This window comes from Spermophilus citellus, assembly GCF_964194105.1.
Source record: "Spermophilus citellus genome assembly, chromosome: 11".
Lineage (NCBI taxonomy): Eukaryota > Metazoa > Chordata > Mammalia > Rodentia > Sciuridae > Spermophilus > Spermophilus citellus.
In genome coordinates, this window is record NC_138192.1 from 53,381,636 (window position 1) to 53,409,235 (window position 27,600).

The 27,600-nt window shown below is 35.1% G+C and overlaps 1 protein-coding gene across 2 annotated transcripts in view; it reads right to left on the reverse strand.

Annotated features, from left to right (window-relative positions):
• Window positions 1-27,369, reverse strand: part of ORC4 (origin recognition complex subunit 4) — a 70,618-nt gene extending 43,249 nt beyond the window's left edge. Inside the window, exon 1 of one of the 2 annotated variants that reach the window (XM_081261077.1) lies at window positions 27,185-27,369. The gene's annotated coding sequence lies outside the window, so the exon portion shown is untranslated. The remainder of the gene's footprint in view (window positions 1-27,184) is intronic. The other variant, XM_081261078.1, reaches the window with a different exon arrangement.
• Between the last annotated feature and the right edge of the window lie 231 nt (window positions 27,370-27,600).

A 27,600-nucleotide genomic window follows, 5' to 3' on the forward strand; every position in this document is an offset into this window, starting at 1 on the left:
CAACCCTCAGTAAATATAAAGGGGTGGAGATAATACCATGCATTTTATCTGATCATAATGGAATGAAACTGGAAATCAATGATAAAAGAAGGAAGGAAAAATCCTACATCACATGGAAAATGAACAATATGTTACTGAATGATCAATGGGTTACAGAAGACATAAAGGAGGAAATCAAAAAATTCTTAGAGATAAATGAAAATACAGACACAACATATCAGAATCAATGGGACACAATGAAAGCAGTTTAAGAGGAAAATTCATCGCCTGGTGGTCATTCCTCAAAAAAAGAAAAAAACAACAAATAAATGAGCTCACACTTCATCTCAAAGCCCTAGAAAAGGAAGAGCAAAACAACAGCAAATGTAGCAGAAGGCAAGAAATAATTAAAATCAGAGCAGAAATCAATGAAATTGAAACAAAAGAAACTATTGAAAAAATTAACAAAACTAAAAGTTGGTTCTTCGAAAAAATAAATAAGATCGACAGACCTTTAGCCATGCTAACGAAGAGAAGAAGAGAGAGAACTCAAATTACTAACATACGGGATGAAAAAGGCAATATCACAACAGATGCTACAGAAATACAGAAGACAATTAGAAATTATTTTGAAAACCTATATTCCAATAAAATAGAAGATAGTGAAGACATCGATAAATTTCTTAAGTCATATGATTTGCCCAGACTGAGTCAGGAGGATACACACAATTTGAACAGACCAATATCAATGGATGAAATTGAAGAAGCCATCAAAAGACTACCAACCAAGAAAAGCCCAGGACCGGATGGGTATACAGCGGAGTTTTACAAAACCTTTAAAGAAGAATTAATACCAATACTTTTCAAGTTATTTCAAGAAATAGAAAAAGAGGGAGCTCTTCCAAATTCATTCTATGAGGCCAACATCACCCTGATTCCAAAACCAGACAAAGACACCTCAAAGAAAGAAAACTACAGACCAATATCTCTGATGAACCTAGATGCAAAAATCCTCAATAAAATTCTGGCGAATCGAATACAAAAACACATCAAAAAAATTGTGCACCATGATCAAGTAGGATTCATCCCTGGGATGCAAGGATGGTTCAATATACGGAAATCAATAAATGTTATTCACCACATCAACAGACTTAAAGATAAGAACCATATGATCATCTCGATAGACGCAGAGAAAGCATTCGACAAAGTACAGCATCCCTTTATGTTCAAAACATTAGAAAAACTAGGGATAACAGGAACTTACCTTGACATTGTAAAAGCTATCTATGCTAAACCTCAGGCTAGCATCATTCTGAATGGAGAAAAGTTGAAGGCATTCCCTCTAAAATCGGGAACAAGACAGGGATGCCCTCTATCACCACTTCTATTTAATTTAGTCCTTGAAATACTAGCCAGAGCAAATGGACAGACAAAAGAAATTAAAGGCATAAAAATAGGAAAAGAAGAACTTAAATTATCACTATTTACAGACGACATGATTCTATACCTAGAAGACCCAAAAGGGTCTACAAAGAAACTACTAGAACTAATAAATGAATTCAGCAAAGTGGCAGGATATAAAATCAACACGCATAAATCAAAGACATTTCTGTATATCAGCGACAAAACTTCTGAAACGGAAATGAGGAAAAACACTCCATTCACAATATCCTCAAAAAAAATAAAATACTTGGGAATCAACCTAACAAAAGAGGTGAAAGATTTATACAATGAAAACTACAGAACCCTAAAGAGAGAAGTAGAAGAAGATCTTAGAAGATGGAAAAATATACCCTGTTCATGGATAGGCAGAACTAACATTATCAAAATGGCGATATTACCAAAAGTTCTCTACAGGTTTAATGCAATGCCAATCAAAATCCCAACGGCATTTCTTGTAGAAATAGATAAAGCAATCATGAAATTCATATGGAAAAATAAAAGACCCAGAATAGCAAAAGCAATTCTAAGCAGGAAGTGTGAATCAGGTGGTATAGCAATACCAGATTTCAAACTATATTACAGAGCAATAGTGACAAAAACAGCATGGTACTGGTACCAAAACAGGCGGGTGGACCAATGTATAGAATAGAGGACATAGAGACTAATCCACAAAGTTACAACTATCTTATATTTGATAAAGGGGCTAAAAGCATGCAATGGAGGAAGGATAGCATCTTCAACAAATGGTGTTGGGAAAACTGGAAATCCATATGCGACAAAATGAAACTGAATCCCTTTCTCTCGACATGCACAAAACTTAACTCAAAATGGATCAAGGAGCTTGATATCAAATCAGAGACTCTGCGTCTGATAGAAGAAAAAGTTGGCTCCGATCTACATATTGTGGGGTCGGGCTCCAAATTCCTTAATAGGACACCCACAGCACAAGAGTAAATAACAAGAATCAACAAATGGGACTTACTTAAACTAAAAAGTTTTTTTCTCAGCAAGAGAAACAATAAGAGAGGTAAATAGGGAGCCTACATCCTGGGAACAAATTTTTACTCCTCACACTTCAGATAGAGCCCTAATATCCAGAGTATACAAAGAACTCAAAAAATTAGACAATAAGATAACAAATAACCCAATCAACAAATGGGCCAAGGACCTGAACAGACACTTCTCAGAGGAGGATATACAATCAATCAACAAGCACATGAAAAAATGCTCACCATCTCTAGCAGTCAGAGAAATGCAAATCAAAACCACCCTAAGATACCATCTCACTCCAGTAAGACTGGCAGCCACTATGAAGTCAAACAACAACAAGTGCTGGCGAGGATGTGGAGAAAAGGGTACACTTGTACATTACTGGTGGGACTGCAAATTGGTGCGGCCAATTTGGAAAGCAGTTTGGAGATTCCTGGGAAAGCTGGGAATGGAACCACCATATGACCCAGCTATTGCCCTTCTCGGACTATTCCCTGAAGACCTTAAAAGAGCATGCTATAGGGATACTGCCACATCGATGTTCATAGCAGCACAATTCACAATAGCTAGACTGTGGAACCAACCCAGATGCCCTTCAATAGATGAATGGATAAAAAAAAGTGGCATCTATATACAATGGAGTACTATGCAGCAATAAAAAATGACAAAATCATAGAATTTGCAGGGAAATGGATGGCACTAGAGCAGATTATGCTTAGTGAAGCTAGCCAATCCCTAAAAAACAAATACCAAATGTCTTCTTTGATATAATGAGAGCAACTATGAACAGAGCAGGGAGGAAGAGCAGGAAGAAAAGATTCACATTAAACAGAGACATGAGATGGGAGGGAAAGGGAGAGAAAAGGGAAATTGCATGGAAATGAAGGGAGACCCTCATTGCTATACAAAACTACATATAAGAGGTTGTGAGGGGAATGGGAAAATAAACAAGGAGAGAAATGAATTACAGTAGATGGGGTAAAGAGAGAAGATGGGAGGGGAGGGGAGGGGGGATAGTAGGGGATAGGAAAGGTAGCAGAATACAACAATTACTAATAGGGCATTGTGTAAAATTGTGGATGTGTAACCGACATGATTCTGCAGTCTGCATTTGGGGTAAAATTGGGGGTTCATAACCCACTTCAATCTAAGGTATGAAATATGATATGTCAAGAGCTTTGTAATGTTGTGAACAACCAATAACAAAAAAAAAACATATATATCAAAAAAGGAAATAATGTGTACATATAAATTATCCAATAAGTTGACAGTTTCTAGACTTCTACTATTTTCTTTATAAAAGTTTATGTGAACATTCAGGTAACCAAAGACTTCCAAGTAGATCACAGGAGAACATGCATTTGGGGCATATCTTCCGCATTGTCCAGATTATCAAATGATAGGTTAAAAAACATTTAACTTGGGGCTGGATTTGTGGTTCAGTGGTAGAACGCTTGCCTAGCATGTGTGAGACACTGGGTTCGATTCTCAGCACCACACATAAGTAGATAAATAAAACAAAGGTCTATCAACAACTAATATGAAAAAAAACCATTTTACTCTGTTTTTGGAGGAAAGAAACTTCTAACTGCTTTTTATTTTCCTTTGTAGTTTATGACATGTGACCTCTTGTTTTGTCTAATTAGTATTCTAAGACTTCAAAGTCTGTTTACCATGATTAAAGTTCTTTGGTCTCCTGATGCCTTTCCTATTTAAAATTTCTCCATCTACAGCCCCCAGCTACTTTTTTTTTTTTTTTTTTTTTTACCTCCAGCCTAGGTTGATTTGAGAAGTTGCAATTTCTATTCATGGATTTCTTTATCTTCTGTTATATATCTTTTTAGTTTTATCAGCTTTAGTGTGAGATGTCCAGTAATCAGACTCAATTTTTCCAGTTGCTCAGAAGGTTTGATTCATGAACTGGCAGCAGAAGCATGATCTGGCAATTTAAAAAAATGCAAGTTCTATAAGCTCTGTTCCACATACCTAAATCAGAAATTCTGGGGCTGGGGATGTAGCTCAGTAGTAGGGTACTTGCCTAGCATATTCAAGGCCCTGGATTCAATCCCTGATACCACAAAAAGAGAAAAAGAAACTGGGTATGGGACCCAGTAATTGGAATGACTTCTGAGGTTTGATTGGCTTTCTGTCCGTGATTTGAGGGCCTATATAAGACCATAGTTGATGGATCTAACCACAACATCCTTATGACCAATATTTAAAAACTTTGTCAACCATTTAATTTAATCCCCATACTAACCCTATGGATTAAATATCACGTAAAATTTACAAAGGAAAAAAACTGAGGTTTAGTGAAATTTAATTTGCAAAAAAGACATGACAGAACCAAAGACTCAAATCTAGGCTCAGTTGGTGACAAAGCTGTTAAGGACACCAGTACTAATAGTGAAGTTTTCTACTTCTGCTTTTCTTCCATAGCTAAGTCTACATTTCCATCTACGTTACATTTTATATGCTAGTTATTTTTTACTGAGAAAGTCTTTAATGCATAGAGTTCTGATCAAATATTACCTTCAAATATTTCTCTTTTTTAATTCCTTGTAATGTTAAAGAAAATTAATTTTTTTTACAGAAATCTAGTGTTTTCATTTTCATTTCTTTTACTTATTTTTTCTGGCTTCATTTCATAGATGAAATAGTTTGAAACTACATATTTTCATGTGTTGGGTAATATATTTTAAATTCCCGTTGCCAATATATATATTTTTTAAATATATAAAATGTATTTATTGTGGAAACAATAAATTTAGTCTAACTAGTAGCCAGTTATGGCTAATGCAAAATTATCAGGAAAAGTATTCCAAATTAGGGCATAGTTAAAAGTAAAGATATGAAGGATATTGGGAGTGTTTCTACATATTAACATAATAAATAAGTGTTTTGACTAGTAATTTTAATCTTCATTTGAAATAATTCTCTTCCAGTCAGCAAGAAATAACTCTCACACCATCTCCAGATGGAGTGTTTATAGTGAGGTAAAGATAAAATTAGATAAAAAGAAAGGTCGAAGGTGGGGAAGACAGAAGACAGCATAAGTATAAATTTCAAGTTAGTAGATTATTAGTACTTCCTAAAGGGATCAGTTCAAAAATACTGTATTAATCTGTAGTTTAGTGTCTAGTAATTCAAGCTAGGGCACAGCTTCTATTGAGATGTCTTCTTGATTTCTAGGTAGCTGAAGAGTAGTTTCAAAGAAAATAAGTATTTTATGTAATTTCTAGAAAAATTTGCTCAAAATGGAAAACAGTGACGATCACTGCCAATTTTATAAAATCCTTTTTTCCTCTCATTTGCTCTGAATATTCATGGACACAATTTACTGAGGACCACAAATTTACATCACATGAACCCAAGGTTTAAACATTTTTAGTTAAGTCTTTTGGTGACCAAGTTATTTTCTTCATTGATATTCAAATGAAGAATTGTGATTTTCTAATGTCTGATTATGCAATATTGATCAAATAATTCAAAGTGAAAGGCTGGTAATTCTCTAGAAAAGCAGGGTCTCTTGCAAAGTTAAGTTTCCTATAGTTTTCACTTCTGCCTAACAGTGTTCCTGGAGTCATATATAAATATACACACACATATATGTATAAAACACATGTATGAGTATATGTTTTTAATAAGTTATCTACTTTATAAAAAACCTACTGGAACCCTCATATTAATAAATATGCCAATATATTTCTTTTTAAGAACATGGTGGGTTGAGATTGATTAAAAAAGTAAATATACCTTGGTGGGATGATCATATGGTTAATAATACAAAATTTTCAGGAAAAAAGGCACTTATAAGTTCCTACAATTATTTCATTTTTCTTATTAACAGGGAACACATTTTGTACAAGATGGTAAATCAACTCCAGTGTTAAAAAATGAAAAGAAAGAATAATGGAAGGACTACTTTAAAATACATGTCTAAAAATAAAGTGTACTTGCTTCTAAATCACATAGGCTAATGAAAGAAGCAACATGATCTGCAACCAGTCTAGAAATCTTTTAGGCTTTTGAAAAGCATTATACAATGTTTTGAGCACTGACTTATAAGTACAACTTTTTTAAAAAAATTATTTGTTCTTTTTAGTTATACATGACAGCAGGATACATCCTAACTATTAAACTCATCAATAGTAGTCTATATTCTCTGACCAATTTGACTATAAACATTCTAAATAGAAGAAATTAAGTTAGTGAATCAAAGCTCATGTGTTTACTTGGGTGGGTAAATAATAGTACAAAGACAACAAAAACCTCAATCACTGAAAACATCATTTTTTTTTTTTTTTTGAAGGATGTGGGTGTCAGATAGGACATAAGATTTAACACCAGGGTAAAGTAGTAAGTGGGTAAAGAGAAAGCATATGTGGGCAAATTTTCCTTGAAAAGCCTGGACCTATCCATAAAGTAAAGTGCTTTCTTTCTTTCAATAACAATGACTTCAGGTCTTATGTTCATTTAAGAATAACAAATAAAATACTCCTTACTATTTAATAACGTTTTTCTTTGCCATACTCAGCTGAATTATGTTATGTGGATCTGAATATGATGTTTCAACTCTCTTGAGATTTAATTTCTAAATACTAATTAAACTACTTGAGGGAGAAAACTAAAAGTAACATTGCTCTAGAGAGAAACTATTAAAGGACTTCTATAAACTACTGATGCAAACCCAAAATCTTATAATGCTCCTAAAACCTTTGAAGGATAGTATATTCACTGTTCCATTTATACAGGAAACAGGAGATAAAGTTCCTATAGCCTAAGTAATACAATCAATTAAAAGACGTTCCCCAATTATGTTCTCCATTCCACCTTCTATCACCATGCTTAAATAACCTCACCAGGACAAATGAAAATGTTAGTTACAACTATACTGTAATATGATATTGTAGCAGATAATTGTTTTAGGGAGGATTCTAACAAGTCTCCTCCCCCCTAATTTTGTTTTGTTTTAGAAAGTTAGTACTACATGTCTCAGAACTTTGTCATACATAACATCATATAATATGAGAGGAAAATCATTCCTTTTCAGACTCCAACAAAATAAATTCCATCTCTAAAGTGGAATTTTTTCTTATGTTTGGCATGCAAAAATAAAAGTATTTTGTTTAGTTAATAAAGTTAGTGAGGTTGTGGTAAGTGGAACCAACTCATAACAAGAGTATAAGCATGTACTAGTAGAAGCCTCAATTTTGTGCCACCTTTCACTCAGTAATTCCACTTCTAAGCTTCTCATCTAATAAGAAATAATCAGATATACACAGAAATAATCACAGACACATGCCATAATGGTTTAATATCTAGCATTGGTTATAATAAAGGAAAATACTCAGCAGGAGACGAACTAAGCCATAATATACACGTACAATAAGACTACTACTGTTCAACGAGTATAGTATTGAGTAATTTTTTTTTAAATATAAAAAGGATATTTTTTGGTTTAAAAGGATGAGGAATTTCAGTTCTGGAATGTAAGGTGGCTTGAAGCTGGCACTCATCACAAGAAATAAGCTGAACAAACTGAAAACAACTGAGATCCATGAGGTGACAGGGCAAAGTGTTTTCTCCCCAAACTCGAGAGGCATCAGCAGACACAAAGAATCATGGACTATTGAAAGAGGATCAAAAACTGCACTGGAGCTTATTTCAGGGTACTGCTAAAGGTTCAATGTAGACAAGCTTCAGAGTTAAAGATTCTTAGGAAACCAGTCTAAGGGAGGTTCCATCACTTTTCCTGAGTTCCTCCAGGAATCCTAAATCCTGGCAATAAATAAATAAATAAATAAATAAATAAATACACCTAAGCCTCAATGAGGCTTGCCCTCAAGGGAAACTATGTACCAGAACCTGACTGACTGGGCTTTTACCAGAGCCTAACAGACCCAGAGAAGAGAAATAACCAACTCCAGTTTCTTCTACCCTTCCTGACAAACCTAAAAGTAGGTGTTGATAGTGAAAGCCCAGGGACAAAGGCTCATACACACAAAAATTGAGACCTAATAATAGGTCTATAGAATGGTGCTCTTCTACCTCACTTTACTACCACATTAGTAAGAACTCCTATATACTTCACAGATGGTATCTAAGAAGTCTTTAGGAAAACCAAAAGAAATATTAGAAATATTTTAAATAGAAGACACAACAGGAAATTTTAGTCTGGACCTATAGCTATGGAAAACAATAAATTTAGTCTAACTATGAAGTACACGAATGTACAATCTCACTAAAGATATACTTACCTCACATCATATGTGGCTTTCACAATGAAAGAAAAAACAAAAAACTCCTTGAAGCAGAACTAGATTCAGATATGGGAAAGATTGTGGAACTATTACACTGGGAACTTTGAAATGACTAAACTAGAATGGCAGGGCTCTAATGGAAAAATAAAACACACACAGAACAGCTAATCTACAGTTTATGGATGAATATAATAAGCGAAGAGATGGAAACTCTAAGAATCAAAAAGAAATGCTGGAAGTTAAAAAGACAATATATAATTCTTCTGATAGGCTTAGAAATGTAGACAGGAACCAGAAAAGGAACAGGTAGCTTGAAGTTATACCAACAGTAACTTCTTAACTAAAATGAGGAGAATGGAAAAGAATGTCTAAGAAGTGTGAGACTGAGACCAAAGAGGAGGGCCCAATCTTTCCCAAAAGGTTTTTGTTCTTTTGTTTTTTGTCTACAGATAGGTGTGTGTGTGTGTGTGTGTGTGTGTGTGTGTGTGTGTGTGTGTTTCTGCAGGCAGCCAACCTGCAGAGCACTAGCAGTCTGCTGTTCAACTGATAGTGAATGTATCCTTCCCCCATGCCCAACTGCTTGGCTACAGCTGCCACTGCCCTGGGGCACAGCCAGATGACCTGCCAGCAAGATTTGAAGTATGGGGTGAAGGCCCTCAGCACTCTTAGTTGGGCCTGCACCACTTCTGATGCCAGTGACAGCTGTAGCTATTCCCAGGATGGTCAGAGAAAATGTCAATAGGGACCAGCACTTCCCCACAGCCTCTGCAGTTGCTATGCCAACCATTTTCACTACTACTGCTTCTGTGGCTATCCAGGAACCATAGATTAGAAACCCTGCAGTTGATTTGTCCATGGTTGCCTCTGTAGCCAGGTAGGGCTGTCACCATGACATCAGCAGCTGTTCCCCTAGTTTCCACAGAGACCTTCCATTCAGCCTCAGTTGTCCGGCAACTGCTCTAGGAGACTTAACCTTAGCCAAAGCTATTTCAAATAACTGTCCAGCAGGTCCAGATAACTCTACTCAGGTCGTCTCCATATACCCTGCAGCTGCTTCAGATATTTTCACACCAGTCCACTATAACAGTGCCCCCACCCATGACAGCCAGGGCAGGGTGTATAGACTGGCAGGGCAGCACAGAAAACCAGAAGGCAGGAGACTGTGTGAGTTAATTGGCCTGCCCCTTTTGTCTATATATGCAGCACTCCTCTAACTTTGAGGGGACAACCTAGAAACCCCCATTCCATGAATTGCTCCTCTTATGCTGAGTTTCTAGAAACCACTAGCTCATGGTGCTGAAAGCTGTTAGGAAAGCTACTAAGCACAGCTGGGAGACCTGCTCACATCAAGAGCTGAGAGCTACTGGCACTCAAAACTGAGAGCTGCACTTTGCTCTTTCATGATTTCTATATGAACTGAGTCAAAAAAAAACCCCAAAGCCATCTTGTGAGAATTAAAAAAGGTATAACATGCACAATGAAAGAATACTGGAAGAGTATAGAAAAGAACAAAAGAAGCATTTGAATAATAACAGATTTTTTACCAAATTATTTAAGTACCAATTATTTAAGTACACTAAACCACAGATGCTAGAATCTCAGAGAAAATCAAGTAGAATAGATTCCAAAAAAATCTATACCTAAGCATATCTTATTCAAACTGCAGAAAATCAGAAAGCAAACCAAAAATCCTAAAAGAAGCTAGAAGGAAAACATTTTATCAATAGAAAATTAATGATAATCCCATCTGACTTTTCAGAAACCATGCTAGCAAGAAAGTACAGTGCAATACTTAGGGTGCTGTAAGGTTTTAAAACTATAAACAAGAGCTGGGCACAGTGGTACATAACTGTAATTCAAGAAACTCAGAGGCATAGGTAGGAGGATCACAAGTTCAAAGCCAGCCTCAGAACTTGGCTAGGCCCTAAGAAATTTAGTGAGACCCTCTCTTAAAATAAAAAAGGGTCTGGTAATGTGTCTCAGTGGTGCATTAAGCACCTTGGTTGCAATTCCTGATACCAAAACAAACAAGCAAACAACAACAACAACAAAACCCTAGAATTTATATCAAGTGAGATTATTCTTAAAGACAAAAAAAATGAGGGTATTTGTTACCAGTAAACCTGCCTTGAAACAAATGTTCAAAGAAGTTCTTTTGACAAGAGGCAAATTATGCGCAAGTCACAAATTCAAACCTACATAGAGAGGAATAGTGTTAGAGAAGGAATAAACAAAGATAAAGTATTATTTTTGTTATTCTTTACTGGTCTAAAAGCTTGTTCCAAATAATACAAGCAAAAATGTATTGCGTAAATATAACTTATGAATGAGTAAAATGAATAACTAATCTAATAAAAGATGAGAGAGAAATTGGGAATATTGTTACATGATACTTGCACCGGCCATTAAGTGATATAGTGAGTATTATTTGAAAGAGAAGCTGAATTGGTTGTAGATTTATACTGCGAACTCTATGGTAGCCACTAAAATAAGTCTAAAAAATTATAATCAATAGATTGAGTAAGAGAAAAAAAGCTGAATCAAATAAAAACAAGAGAAAGAAAGAGAAAAGGGCAGGAGAAAAAAAAAAAAGAACAAGGACAAAAGAGAAAATCAAGAACAAATATGGTAATCTACCGGCACTGCAGTGACCATAAACGTGAATAACCTAAATAATTATACCAATTAAAAGAGTAGGTTACAAAACAAAAAAACCAAGACTCAACTACATGTTCTAAGAAACACACTGTAAATATAAAGACAGATTAAAAGAAGATAAAATTATACCATGTTAATTGAAAGGAAGGTGGAGTTGCTATGTTAATTTTAGACAGAACAAACTTCAAAGTAAAAACAATTATAATACAGGGGTCAATTCTTCATTAAGACAGAGCCCTGACTTCAATCTACAGCACCAAAATTCTCCCAACCCAACCAATCCAACAAACCAAATCAATCCAATCCAATCCAAACCAATCACCAAGCTAAAAAACAGAAACAAACAAGTCCACTAGCCTAGCAAGAGACATTAATAGATCTCCAAATAACTGATAAATCCAGCAGACAGAATGTCAGTACAGACGTACTTGAACTGGACAGCATTAAGGGCCAACTGACCTGACATTAACAGAATATTGCATCCAAAAGGAACATCACCAAAATAAATCACATCTGGAACGTAAAACATATCTTAACAAATTCATATGCTCACGAACCAAAATGAATTAACTAGAAATGAGTGACAGAGGTGGCTGGAATATCCCCAAATATGTTAAATATATTGAGATAAATCAACACACCTCTAAATACCACATGGGTGAAGCAATTACGAGCAAAATGAAAATGAAAATAGAACTTACCAAATTTGTACAACGCAATAAATGCAATCCACAGATGAAGACTTATATTACTGAATGCGTATATTATAACAACAAAAAAGACAAAAAAAATCATTAACCTAAGTGTCTGGATTGGGAAATCAGAAAACAAATTAAAACCTAAGTAAAAAGAAAAATTAGAGCAGAGGGCTGGGGTTGTGGCTCAGTGGTAGAGCGCTTGCCTTGCATGTTTGAGGTACTGGGTTCAATCCTCAGCACGGCATAGAAATAAATAAAAAGGTATTGCGTCTATCTACAACTAAAAATGTTTTTAAAAAAATCAGAGAAGAAATCAATGAGATTGAAAACAGGAAATCAATCAAGAAAAACCAACAAAATAAAAAACTATCTTTGAAAACGTCAATAATATTGATAAACCTTTAACCAGGTTAAGACAAAAAGAGCAAATATATAAAATTGCTAATCAGAAGTGGAAAAAGGAGCCATCAGTTCTGATCCAATAGACATTTATATGCTATTATAAAACAATGTAATGAACTCCATGGCAAACCAAATTTGATAACTTAAACAATAAAGAACAGTTCTTTAAGACACAATCTACCAAATTTACACAAGAAATAGATGGCATGAATAGATCCAAATCTTCTAAAGAAATTGAATCAATAATTAATAACGTTCTACAACAGAAAACAATAGGCTCAGAAGGGTTCTGTTTGGTAAATTCTACCAACATTTAAGGGATTTATTATATTAATTCTCTACAATCTATTCCAAAAAAAAAAAAAAAAATAGAAGTTGAAGGAAGACTTCTATTGTGGTTTGGATATAAGGTATACCCTAAAAGTTCATGTGTGAGACAATGTAGGAAATTCAGAGGTGAAATAATTGAATTGGGAGAATTGTAACCTAATCAGTGCATAAATCCACCGATATGGACTGACTGTATGATAACTGAAGGCAGGTAGGGTGTGGCTGGAAGAGACAGGGGGCTTGCATTTTTGGATATTCTGCTCCTTGTAAGTGGAGCTCTCTGTTTTTCTGGTGCTAGGTCCTGATATAGTTTTTTCTGCCATGATATTCTTTGCTCATAGCTATGTAGTTAGCTATCTATGAACTGAGACCTTTAAAACCATGAGCCAAAATAAACTTTTCCTGCTCTGTGTTGATCTTGTCAGGTCTTCTGGACACAGTGACAGAAAAGCTGACCACAACAACTTCCAATTTCATTCTAGGAGACTAGCATTATCCTAATAAAAAAAAAAGCCAGACAAAGTTATTACAAAAAAGACCAATATTTCTCATGAATATAGACACAAAAATTGCCAAAAAAAATACAGATTAGATCTAACAATGAACTAGAACATAAGGAAAAATGCAAGGATGTCATCTTTATTATTTCTATTTAACATAATATGGAATCCTTAGCTAATGCGACAAGAAAAGGAAATCCAGATAAGAAAAGAAGAGGTATCCAGATAGGAAGGAAGAAATAAAACTGTCTTTGTTCACTGATGCCATTATTGTGTAAGTAGAAGATTCCTAAACAGCAACAAAATAATGACTCAAACTAATGAACTATTGCAGTAAGATTAGAGGATATAAGTCAGGTTAATATACACATGCCCATTGCTTTCCAATACATTAGTAATGAATTTTTCAAATTTCAAATCAAAACAATAACATCTATAATAGCACACATGCATGCACACACATATACACACAAAATAAAAAAAAAATCTCAGTATACATCTAACAAAATATGCATAAGACCTTTGAGGAAAACTATAAAACTCTCTAAGAAATTATAGAAAACCTAAACAAATGGAGAGATATTTCATGTACACAGGAAGATTATGAACTACTGAATATCAGCAGTTCTTCCAACTTTGATCTATAAATTGAATGCAACCCCAATCCAATTTTGTGAATATTACAAACTGATTTGAAAGTTTATATAGGAAGGCAGAAGTCTTAGAAGAGTCAACACAATACTGAAGGAACAAAGCTGAAGAACAAACTTCACAAAACTTAACTCAAAATGAATCAGACACGTATGTAAAATGCAAAACTGTAAAACTCCTAAAAGAAACAGGAAAATAATATAGGCTTCTGTTTGGCAATGATGTTTTAGATACAACACCAAAAACATGAAGAAAAAATTGATAAGCTGGATTTTATGAAGATCAAAAATTCTGTCCTGCAAATGACACTATTAGGAAAATGAAAATACAGTCACAAACTGGAGAAAATGCTTGAAAAATACATATCTAATTAATCACTGGTATCCCAAATAAACAGAGATCACCCGGTTTAAAAATGCCAAAGACCCAAACACCTCATCATATAAAGTGGCAAAAAAAGCACATGAAAGATGATCAACATCGTTACTAGAAAAGGGGACAGTGAAACAATGAGCTACCCACTTCATACCTATTACAATAGCTAAAATCCAAAGGAAAGATAATACCAAATGTTGGAGAAATGGGAACTTTTATGCATTACTGACAGAGATTGCAAAACGGTACATCCACTTTGGAAGACAAGTTCCTTCCCAACCTATTTATACTGTTCTCATACAATCCAGTAATCACATGCTTTTGTTTTTCAAGTGAGTTAAAGACATATCTGAAAAAGAACTATATCTGTTAATAGTACCTTTATTAATTTGTTTGTTTTTTGGGGGATGTGGTTTTTCTGTGCTGCCCAGGTTGGTGTGGAACTCATGGACTCAAGTACTCATCCTATATAAACCTCCTGCCCAAATAGCTGGGACTACAGGCCACCATGTACAGCTAGTATCTTTATTTATAAATACCAAAAGTTGGAAGTCAGATGTTCTTCAGTAAGTAAATGGATTAACAAACTGGTATATCCACACAATGGAATATTATCCAGCTCTTTAAAAAAAAAAAAAAGTAACCGATCCAGCCATGAAAAGACACAGAGAAGCAAAAGACATCTTTGATTAAGTGAAAGAAGTCCCAGAAGATGTTACAGAAACAGTGAAAATATCGACAGTTCAAGGGGGAGTTCAAGCAGTTTTTAACAGCACTGAACCTAAACTAGAGAGACCATAATGGTGGATACGTGTAAATTGTTAAAATCCATAGAATGTATAATACAAAGGCTGATCTCTCAATACTAGGGAAGAGAGGTGGGAGGGAAAAAGAGGGAGAAGGGGAGTTGCTCCGAAGATGGAAGGAAAACCTCATTGTTATACAGAATACATATATGATGTTGTGATGAGAAAAAGAAAAAAAAATGTATCACTTTAGATTGGATAGAGAGAAAGGATGGGAGAGGAGGGGAGGAGTAGGAGGGATAGGAAGGGCAGCAGAATAGAATAGACATTACGACTTATGTAAGTACATTCCATGTATGTATTATATGTCAAAATACATTCTGCTGTCATATATGACTAAAAAAAATAAATCGTATGGTACTAAAAAACAAAAGAATATAGTCAACACAGAAAAGATGCTTAATTCCCACGAGCAATCTATTCAAGAGATATGGGATGTCATAAAAAAACCAAATCTGAGAGTCATAGGGATAGAAGAAGGCACAGAGATTCAAACCAAAGGAATGGACAGCATATTAAATGAAATAATTCTAGAAAACTTCCCAGAGATGAAAGATGGAATGGATTGCCAAATCCTGGAAGCCTACAGGACCCCAAACATTCAAAACCATAATAGACCAACCCCAAGACATATAATTATGAAGATAGCCAACGTACAGAACAAGGAGAGAATATTAAAAGCTACGAGAGAAAAGAGGCAGATTACTTTCAGGGGTAAACCAATTAGGTTAACGACAGATTTCTCATCACAAACTTTGAAAGCGAGAAGATCCTGGAATAACGTATTTCAAACGCTGAAAAATAATGGATTCCAACCAAGAATACTATATCCAGCAAAATTGAGCTTCAAATTTGACAATGAAATTAAAATCTTTCACGATAAACAAAAGCTAAAAGAATTTGCAGCAAGAAAACCAGCTCTGCAAAGCATTTTGAACAAAACACTACAAGAAGAGGATGTGAAAAATAGTGCCCAAAACTAACAGCAGGAAGTATCTCAGTAAAGGGGGAGGAAAATAACCAAAAAGCAAAACTAACCAAACTAAAATAAATAAATAAAGAAGCATGACTGGAAATACAAATCATATCTCAATTGTAACCTTAAATGTTAATGGCCTAAACTCACCAATCAAGAGACATAGGCTAGTAAACTGGATCAAAAAAACAAATCCAACAATATGCTGCCTTCAAGAGACTCATATGATAGGAAAAGACATACACAGGCTGAAGGTAAAAGGTTGGGAAAAATCATACCACTCACATGGCCCTCGGAAGCAAGCAGGAGTGGCCATACTCATATCGAATAAAATCAACTTCAAACCTAAGTTAATCAAGAAGGACAAAGAAGGTCACTATATACTGTTAAAAGGAACCATCCACCAACAAGACATAACAATCATCAATTTGTATGCACCCAACAATGGAGCTGCAATGTTCATAAAACAAACTCTCCTCAAGTTCAAGAGTCAAATAGACCACAACACAATAATTATGGGTGACTTCAACACACCGCTCTCGCCATTAGACAGATCCTCTAGACAAAAACTGAATAAAGAAACTATAAAACTCAACAGCACAATCAATAATCTAGACTTAACCGACATATATAGAATATATCAACCATCATCAAGTGGATACACGTTCTTCTCAGCAGCACATGGATCCTACTCAAAGATAGACCATATATTATGCCATAAGACAACTCTTAGTAAATATAAAGGCGTGGAGATAATACCATGCACCATATCTGACCATAATGGAATGAAATTGGAAATCAATGATAAAAGAAGGAAGGAAAAATCCTACATCACATGGAAAATGAACAATATGTTATTGAATGATCAATGGGTTATAGAAGACATAAAGGAGGAGATGAAAAAATTCTTAGAGTCAAATGATAACACAGACACAACATACCGGAATTTATGGGACACAATGAAAGCAGTTTTAAGAGGGAAATTCATTTCTTGGAGTTCTTACCTCAAAAAAAGAAAAAACCAACAAATAAATGAACTCACACAACACCTCAAAAATCTAGAAAAGGAAGAGCAAAACAACAGCAAATGTAGTAGAAGACAAGAAATAATTAAAATTAGAGCAGAAATCAATGAAATTGAAACAAAAGAAACCATTGAAAAAATAGATAAAACTAAAAGTTGGTTCTTTGAAAAAATAAATAAGATAGACAAGCCCTTAGCCACGCTAACGAAAAGAAGAAGAGAGAGAACTCAAATTACTAACATACGGGATGAAAAAGGCAATATCACAACAGACACTACAGAAATACAGAAGATAATTAGAAAGTATTTTGAAACCCTATATTCTAATAAAATAGAAGATAACGAAGATATCGATAAATTTCTTAAGGCATATGAATTGCCCAGATTGAGACAGGAAGACACACACAATTTAAACAGACCAATAACAAAAGAAGAAATAGAAGAAGCCATCAAAAGACTACCAACTAAGAAAAGCCCTGGACCAGATGGGTATACAGCGGAGTTCTACAAAACCTTCAAAGAAGAATTAATACCAATACTTTTCAAGCTATTTCAAGAAATAGAAAAAGAAGGAGCTCTTCCAAATTCATTCTATGAGGCCAACATCACTTTGATCCCAAAACCAGACAAAGATACTTCAAAGAAAGAAAACTACAGACCAGTATCTCTAATGAACTTGGATGCAAAAATTCTCAATAAAATTCTGGCGAATCGAATACAAAAACATATCAGAAAACTTGTGCACCATGATCAAGTAGGATTCATTCCTGGGATGCAAGGATGGTTCAATATACGGAAATCAATAAATGCTATCCACCACATCAATAGACTTAAAGACAAGAACCACATGATCATCTCGATGGATGCAGAAAAAGCATTTGACAAAGTACAGCATCCCTTTATGTTCAAAACACTAGAAAAACTAGGGATAACAGGAACTTACCTCAACATTGTAAAAGCTATCTATGCTAAGCCTCAGGCTAGCATCATTCTGAATGGAGAAAAATTGAAGGCATTCCCTCTAAAATCTGGAACAAGACAGGGATGCCCTCTATCACCACTTCTATTCAATTTAGTTCTCGAAGTACTAGCCAGAGCAATTAGACAGACAAAAGAAATTAAAGGCATAAAAATAGGAAAAGAAGAAATTAAACTATCGCTATTTGCGGATGACATGATAATATACTTAACAGACCCAAAAGAGTCTACAAAGAAGCTGCTAGAGTTAATAAATGAATTCAGCAAAGTGGCAGGTTATAAAATCAACACGCATAAATCAAAGGCATTCCTATATATCAGCAACAAAACTTCTGAAATGGAAATAAGGAAAACCACTCCATTCACAATATCCTCAAAGAAAATAAGATACTTGGGTATCAACCTAACAAAAGAGATGAAAGATTTATACGATGAAAACTACAGAACCCTAAAGAGAGAGATAGAAGAAGATCTCAGAAGATGGAAAAATGTACCCTGTTCCTGGATAGGCAGAACTAACATCATCAAAATGGCGATATTACCCAAAGTTCTCTATAGGTTTAATGCGATGCCAATCAAAATACCAACGGCATTTCTTGTAGAAATAGACAAAGCAATCATGAAATTCATATGGAAAAACAAAAGACCCAGAATAGCAAAAGCAATTCTAAGCAGGAATTGTGAATCTGGAGGTATAGCGATACCAGAGGTCAAACTGTACTACAAAGCAATAGTAACAAAAACAGCATGGTACTGGTACCAAAACAGGCGGGTGGACCAATGGTACAGAATAGAAGACACAGAGACTAATCCACAAAGTTACAACTATCTTATATTTGATAAAGGGGCTAAAAGCATGCAATGGAGGAAGGATAGCATCTTCAACAAATGGTGCTGGGAAAATTGGAAATCCATATGCAACAAAATGAAATTGAATCCCTTTCTCTCGCCATCCACAAAAATTAACTCAAAATGGATCAGGGAGCTAGATATCAAATCAGAGACACTGCGTCTGAGAGAAGAAAAAGTTGGCTACGATCTACAAATTGTGGGGTCGGGCTCCAAATTCCTTAATAGGACACCCATAGCCCAAGAGTTAACAACCAGAATAAACAAATGGGACTTACTTAAACTAAAAAGTTTTTTCTCAGCAAGAGAAACAATAAAAGAGGTAAATAGAGAGCCTACATCCTGGGAACAAATCTTTACCCCCCACACCTCCGATAGAGCCCTAATATCCAGAATGTACAAAGAACTCAAAAAATTAAACAATAAGATAACAAATAACCCAATTAACAAATGGGCCAAGGACCTCAACAGACACTTCTCAGAGGAGGACATACAATCAATCAACAAGTTCATGAAAAAATGCTCACCATCTCTAGCAATCAGAGAAATGAAAATCAAAACCACCCTAAGATACCATCTCACTCCAGTAAGATTGGCAGCCATTATGAAGTCAAACAACAACAAGTGTTGGTGGGGATGTGGGGAAAAAGGTACACTTGTACACTGCTGGTGGGGCTGCAAAATGGTGAGGCCAATTTGGAAAGCAGTATGGAGATTCCTGGGAAAGCTGGGAATGGAACCACCATTTGACCCAGCTATTGCACTTCTCGGACTATTCCCTGAGGACCTTAAAAGAGCGCACTATAGGGATACGGCTGCATCAATGATTATAGCGGCACAATTCACAATAGCTAGACTGTGGAACCAACCTAGATGCCCTTCAATAGATGAATGGATAAAAAAAAATGTGGCATCTATACACAATGGAATATTATGCAGCACTAAGAAATGACAAAATCATAGAATTTGCAGGGAAATGGATGGCATTAGAGCAGATTATGCTAAGTGAAGCTAGCCAAGCCCTAAAAAACAAATGCCAAATGTCTGCTTTGATATAAAGAGAACAACTAAGAACAGAACAGGAAGGAAGAGCATGTGGAAAAGACTACAGTAAACAAAGACGAATGGGGGGAGAGAAACGGAGAGAGAAGGGAAAGCATATGGAAATGGTAGGAGACCTTCAAGGATACATAAAATTATAAGAGGCTATGAGGGGCAAGGGGGAGGGAAAAAAAAAGGGAGATAATTGAACAACAGCAGGGGAGATAGAGAGGGAAGATGGGAGGGGAGGGGAGGGGAGGGGGGATAGTAGGGGTTAGGAAAGGTAGCAGAATACAACAGACACTAATATGGCATTATGTAAAAATGTGAATATGTAACAGATGTGATTCTGCAATCTATATTTGGGGTGAAAATGGGAGTTCAAAACACAATTTGAGTCTAATGTATGAAAGATGATATATCATGAGCTATGTAATGCTTTAAATAATCAATAAAAAATTAAAAACAAACAAACAAACAAACAAAAATAAACTATGGTAACAGAAATAGGATTAAATAATGTGATACAATGAGAATCGAGTAGAAAATAAACCTAAAAACCATCTGGAAATGATCTTTAGCTTGAAATCAAATTTTGTTTTCTGATCTACATGTTATGCTATACCCTTATAACAAACAATATAAACATTAATTGTTGAAATTAAAGGTATGATATCAAAAAAATTGTACAATAATATGCTTATATTAAAGGTGTCATGAAAAGTGAAAAAAAAAGGTATGAATTTACACTAATAATATTTTGACACTGGTTGATTAATTGTGACAAATGTATGATACTAAGGCACAATCATACTATTTAATAACAGTAGGGAAGGTAGGGATTCACAGAAACTTGCTTCTAGACAAAATTCTGTGTTTTTACTTAACTCACAGATTATTTTTAATTTTTTAAAATCATATTTGCTTCTACAGTATAAGAAACCAAATAATGAAATGCAAAACATATTTTAAGCTATTTTTCTCTTTTTAAAGTTAACAGTTTCAAAAGTAAACAGAACTATTTTTACATGGTTCATTATTTAAAAACAGCTCATACCTATTTGTCATAGGTTTGACTCTCCAGAATATTTTCTGTTATATTTATACTATGATGGACTAAAAGAATTGGGTTTTTGTTATCTTTTCTAGTACTAGGGATTTAACCCAGGAGTGCTTTACCACTGAGTCACATCCCCAGCCCTTTTTAGTTTTTATTTTGATATAGGGTCTTACACAGTGGCTTAGGGCCTTGCTAAGTTCCTGAGGATGGCCTCAAACTTGATATCTTCCTGCCTTAGCTTCAGAAGCCACTGTGGCCAGCATAGTTGGGACTTCATCCCTTACTTGCTTAGTCCAGGGAAGAATGTGATATCAGCTAAGGCAGTTGTCACAGCCCTTGGTTCCCCTCTCAAGAGGAAAAAAACTTTGAAAAGTCATTTTAGCTTATTATTTTGGTATTAAACTTTCTAGTTTTAAACACATCATACCGTTAACTTCATTCTTACTATACTTAACAATACTAGAAATACAACTATTCTGCAATGAAAATATATCAACTACAGCCAAATGTACTAACAGACTTAAATCTTAGCAACACAATACAGAAAAGATGAAAAATGACACATAATATACAATCTATTTACATGTAGTAAAAAAAAGGAGATAAAACAAAACTGGTAGTTAAGAAATGCTAGATCCTCTCACTGATAACTTAGGGGCTTTTTTGTTTGTTTGTTTTGTTTTTTGGCTATATGACCATTCAGTATTTGTTTAGTTTCAAAACATTTAATATTATTTTTTTACTACTAAACAATCTGCTGGTTGTCAATGTATCCTCTCAATATATTCACAAGTATCAAGTACTTACATCAGTTAAATTTTAAGAATACAGAAAAGAAAGTGAAAAGTGAATGAGGGTTCTACTTATGGTAATGTCTGACTGGACCAACTTTCCTGCTGAGGCCAACAAAACAACTTCATTATAAAATAAAATAAACAAAGCAGTGAGAAATTACATGCCAAAAATCAAGGAGAAGGTAAATTAGAGATAAAGCCCCTACTTAGTCACTTGTTCTGAAGACATTTGCCATTCAAAAGAAAAGGCTGGGAAGCAAAGCTGATTCACTTAAGGCTTTGTTAGACTATGTAAAGGAACAAGGCCCACCAAAGTTGAATACTCAGATGAGCCTTTATCCAATTTAAGTTGAGACATTAAAAGGAGCATTGTCAAGTACAAGGCAAATTTGAAGTAGAAATAATGCAAATTTGAAATCCTAATATCAAATATATAACAGGAAGACTTTTAAGACTTGAATATGAAAAAAAAAATGATTTGTAACTGGTAGCAACACTGTGTATCTTTCCTAGAAAAATATGCTTTCTTCAGAAAGACACCATTATCTCAGAACTCATATACCTATAATTTTTCAAAAATTACTAGCACAAAGGTATACAAGAAAAAAAGGAGAGCCAGTAGAAACAGAGTCAAAGTGAAATTATTTGTCATAGAAAACAATTTAACTGTGAATACTATGCCAATAAAAGCCAAAATTCCAATTTTTAGCAGGTCTCCAGAAGTACTGAGAATGAACACAGGCACTATTTTTTTAAAGACACTGATGCACTGATTCAAGAATCTCAATGAAACCAAAGCAGGACAAAGAATTCCACACAGAAACATCACAGTGAAATAGAAAAAAAAAAAAAAAACTCTGACAAAGAAAGAATTTAAAAGAGAGATTCCCTTCAAAGCACTCACTGAGAATTAGATTGACAGCTTACTTCTTAAAATTAATAATGGAAGAAACAGTGGAACGTTATCATCAACGTGATGAAAAACAACCACACATCAGACAATTTACTATCCAACAACCACACATCAGACAATTTACTATCCCTCAAATATTCAAGATAATCAAGATAAAATGAAGACATTCTAAGGTAACCAAAAAATTAAGAGAAATGGTCAATAGGGTGTGTGCATTAAGGAATTTCTAAAGACTACTCAAATAAAAGTAAAAAGATCTCCAAAGAAGACTCAGAAATGCAGGAGTATATTAAGAAAAAAGAGAAGTGGCAAACACATAGGAATATATAATTCAACATAGATGGTTGAGAGCATTGCTATCCAAAAGAAATACAATATCAATCATATAAATAATTGAAAATTTTCTAGTACCAACATTTAAAAAAGCAAAACAAGGTAATACTGATCATAATTTCAACATAGAATCATAACAAAAAGTTGAGGTATAAACATTCTGTTTTCATACTGTTTTCCAAATCACCTGTTCATTTTAAATGTACAGAACACCACAATTTCATATGCTAAATTGTCATAATAAAAGTATTTGACCCATATTTTTATAAAATTTTCATCCGAGAAGCAAATTTATGTATCCAAGTTGTTCCAAACAGAGGTTTTATAATAACTCAGAAAAGTATTAGTTTTCAAATATAATACTACATGAAAATAAAAATTCAGTATCTCAGTCACACCAGACACATTTCAAGTGCTCAAAAGTCATATTCAGCTACTAGTTGAATATGCAGAATGCAGGTAGAGAACTTGTTTGCAAGAGTTAAAGTAACATGTAAGATTCAAGTAACAACCATTATTCCATGTAAGTCAGTGAGGAACTAAATGTAGACGAAATTATCATCTAGGAAGTGTTAGGCTAACAGCAGAGAACATATTTGCCACATTGCTACAAATTTTCAGTAAAAAAAAAACAACCAAACAGAAAAACTGCACAAAAGAATTAGATGATTCAAAGACAATTCAGAAAGAAGAAATCCAAATAGCTAATACATTTTTGAAAAAAATGAAACTGAATCCCTATCTCTCACCATGCACAAAAGTTAACTCAAAATGGATCAAGGATCTAGGAATTAAACAAGAGACTCTGTGTCTAATAGAAGAAAAAGCAGGCCCTAATCTTTATCAAGTGGGGCTAGGCCCCAACTTCCTTAATAAGATGCCTATAGCGCAAGAATTAAAACCAAGAATCAACAAATGGGATGGATTCAAACTAAAAAGTTTTTTCTCAGCAAAAGAAATAATCTGTGAGGTGAACAGGAAGCCTACATCCTGGGAACAAATTTCTACCCCTCACACATCAGATAGAGCTCTAATCTCTAGGTATATAAAGAGCAGCCAATTTGGAAAGCAGTATGGATATTCCCTGGAAATCTGGGAATGGAACCACCATTTGACGCAGCTATTCCTCTTCTCGGACTATACCCAAAGGACCTAAAAACAGCATACTACAGGGACACAGCCACATCTATGTTTATAGCAGCACAATTCACAATAGCTAAACTTTGGAGCCAACCTAGATGTCCTTCAGTGGATGAATGGATTAAAAAATGTGGCATTTATACACAATGGAATATTACTCAGCACTAAAAAAGAATAAGATCATGGCATTTGCAGGGAAATGGATGGCATTAGAGAAGATTATGCTAAGTGAAGTTAGCCAATCCCCCCAAAACAAATGCCGAATGTTTTCTCTGATATTAGGTGGGTGACTCAAAGTGGGCTAGGGAGGGAGAGCATGAGTGGAAAATTATCTCTAGATAGGGAACAGGAGTAGGGAGAAAGGGAGGGGAAGGGGAATAACAAGGACAGTGGAAGCAGACAGTCATCATTATACAAAATACAAGTATGAAGATGTGAATTTGTGTCAACATACCTTTATATACAGAGATATAAAAAAAATTGTGGTATAAAGGTGTATTAAGAATTATAATGCAAAAAAAATTAAGAGAGTTCATGTATAATGGCATAATTTGTGGGAACATACTCTATATACAGAGTTATGAAAAACTGTGCTGTGAATGGATAATTATGAATGTAATGCACTCCACTATTGTTATGTTTGTAAGAAAAAAAAAGGTTCAACCTCCTTAGTGATCCGGAGGTTGTATTATAATATAATAAATACAATGTAAATTAGAACAGAAACTAAAAGTACATTTATCAGCTTGATGAAATACAAAAATTACGAATAATATTGCAGAAATAAAAGATATATACCATACACTTCTGTGGAAATATAAATTGGTATATCCATTGTGGAAAAGACTAGCATAATCTAGAAGTTGATGATAAACATAAATAATCTACAAAAATACAGGGTTATGTGTATAAGAATACATGTATATGAATACACATTGTGACATTGCTCATGATTACCAACAACTGAGCACAATCCAAATGTCCTTTAATGTTAGAACAATTAAATTATTTGTGGCTTATTTTTAAAAATATACTATAATATAACTATACCACAGTGAAAATATATGAACTACTGTACTAAGCATACTATCAGGGTCAAATCTTAGCAACATGAACAAAAAAAAAAAAAAAAAAAAAAAAAAAAAACAATAATAGAAGATACATAATATGCAATTCCTTTACAAGCTAATCTACAGTGTTTAGGAATGCTGACACAGGTAGTTTAAAAATATTAAAACCAGTAGGTAATTACCATAAAAATCAGGATGTTAAAATCAAGGATTTGGACTTCTTTTTTTACTTCATTCTCTTTTTGCATTTTACCCTAAGTTATCAGGAGGAAGCAAGGTGCCCTTTCAATACTTCGCATAGTAATCCCAGCTAACTATCCAATTTCATCCCTTGCAAGTTTTTTCAACCACAAATGCTAGAACACAAATACAATTCAACCAAGTCCTTTGCCACTGTATGCCAAGGGTCACATTTCCTCTAGTTTCTAGCATTATGTTCTTCATTTCTGTCTGAGATCACTAGAATCATTTTTAATGTCCATATTTCTCAGCTGTCCCTGAAAATTCTTCCAGCCTCTGTTGTAGTCTGTTTCTGATGCTATAAAAAAATACCTGAGCTAAGTAAACTAATAAAGAGGTTTAAATGGCTCAAAAACAAAAATAAAAACCAAAAAAAAAAAAAAAATTAGTGACGTGGGGGAATGGTCATGACTGTGTGCACTGGGGTACTTTCAGCTCCAAAGATGTTCCAGTTCTGAAAGTGGGGAGTGGTTAGAGTTTACTTTATTATTATTATTATTATTTTTTACTTTATTATTCATTATACTACATATGATTTCTTTTCCAAAGATTTAGTTTCTACAAAAATAAAAGGCACATTAATTATCTTGCTATATAATCTTTCTATTACAACGTGGTAAACAATTAGGTTTTCCAGTAAAGGAACATCTTAGTTTTGATCCCATCTGACATAATTACTGAACACACAGAGAGTAATAAGCACTAGGCATGATGGATAAATAGGGTCCACTACCAAAACTTTTGGGAAGTATACCATAGAAAAACAGTAAGTTTAAATGATAGGTAAAGGAATCCATACCATAGAATAAATAACATTAACACATTAAACATGAGGTTTATTTTCTGTTTAAAAAGGGAATACCTAAATAATGATCCTTCAAAATATCTTTACGAAAAATTATAGCTGGAAAATGAAAATGTTTTCAATAAAGATTGTATGAAATACATACACACACACACACACACACACACACACAAAGACATCGCTGTTTCTCTAGAAAAGACGAGGCACCTATTTGAAAAATTTCCCATCTACACTGGAAGGGAAAATTTTAATGATATCCCTTCTCTCTTTACCAGTTATAAAACTCAACATCAAGGAACACACAATCCCACACATAACTCTCTTAAGAACAGGCACAACGGGAGGAAGCAACAACGCTAAATATGGAGGGAAATTCCACTCAAGCATTCCCTGCCTGATCCTGTGTCAAAGTCACTCCAAAATTCCAGAGAAGGTTGCAAGGTAAGGAGCGAAGGGCACAACATCCAACATAAGTAATGCTACCCATGCAGCTGGTCAAAATTCACACACGTGGCTTCTAATTCCCCAAATACGTCGCCAGCTCTGAGGAAAAAGTTTATTTAAGAGTTCGCAGCCAAGGTCCAACATATCTCACTGCTCTCTTAACATCCAACCCACGATGCACCTCACCTACAATCTCCTGCAGAGGCAGTATCCTCAGCACTTCCTGCATTAGTCAGGATGCGTCGACAGGCTCATGTGGAGGCTAGGAGACAGACAGATCCCGCTTCGCTCTGGCCTGCCCGGCCTAGAAAAGCCTGCCCCTTCCCAATATTCGCTGCAGCTTTCCACCCTACCACTTTCGATTCTTCTTTGGCCGCTGGCGTGCCTGACCTTCATTGTGAGGCCAGTCTGATAGACATTACCTCTCGCTGCTAGCTTGGCTTTATCAGCGCAATGCCGGAATCCAGCGACTACTGAATTCGTTTCCCAAGCTCGTCCCGCCGCCACCTCGCCTTGACTTCACCTGCTGCTGCCAGCCGTACACAACCAACCACTACCAGCATGCCCTGCGCACGTATCGCCTCTGGCTCCTCGACCCGCCTCCCACTCAAACACGTGACCTCCTTTCGCCTCCGTCCACGCCCACTTCCGTTCCTCCACTCTCCCTTCGGAGGGAGGAGGGAGATGGGAATGTTAAAGAGTACCGACTTCCTCCTACTCCCCGCCCCCGCCCCTCTACCCCCCGCTACAATGTCTTCCGGGTCGCGAGTGCCTCGGAGCCTTCTGGGAAAACATCTCATTTCCTCCCCTCCCCCTCCTCCTCCCTTCAACCAACCAG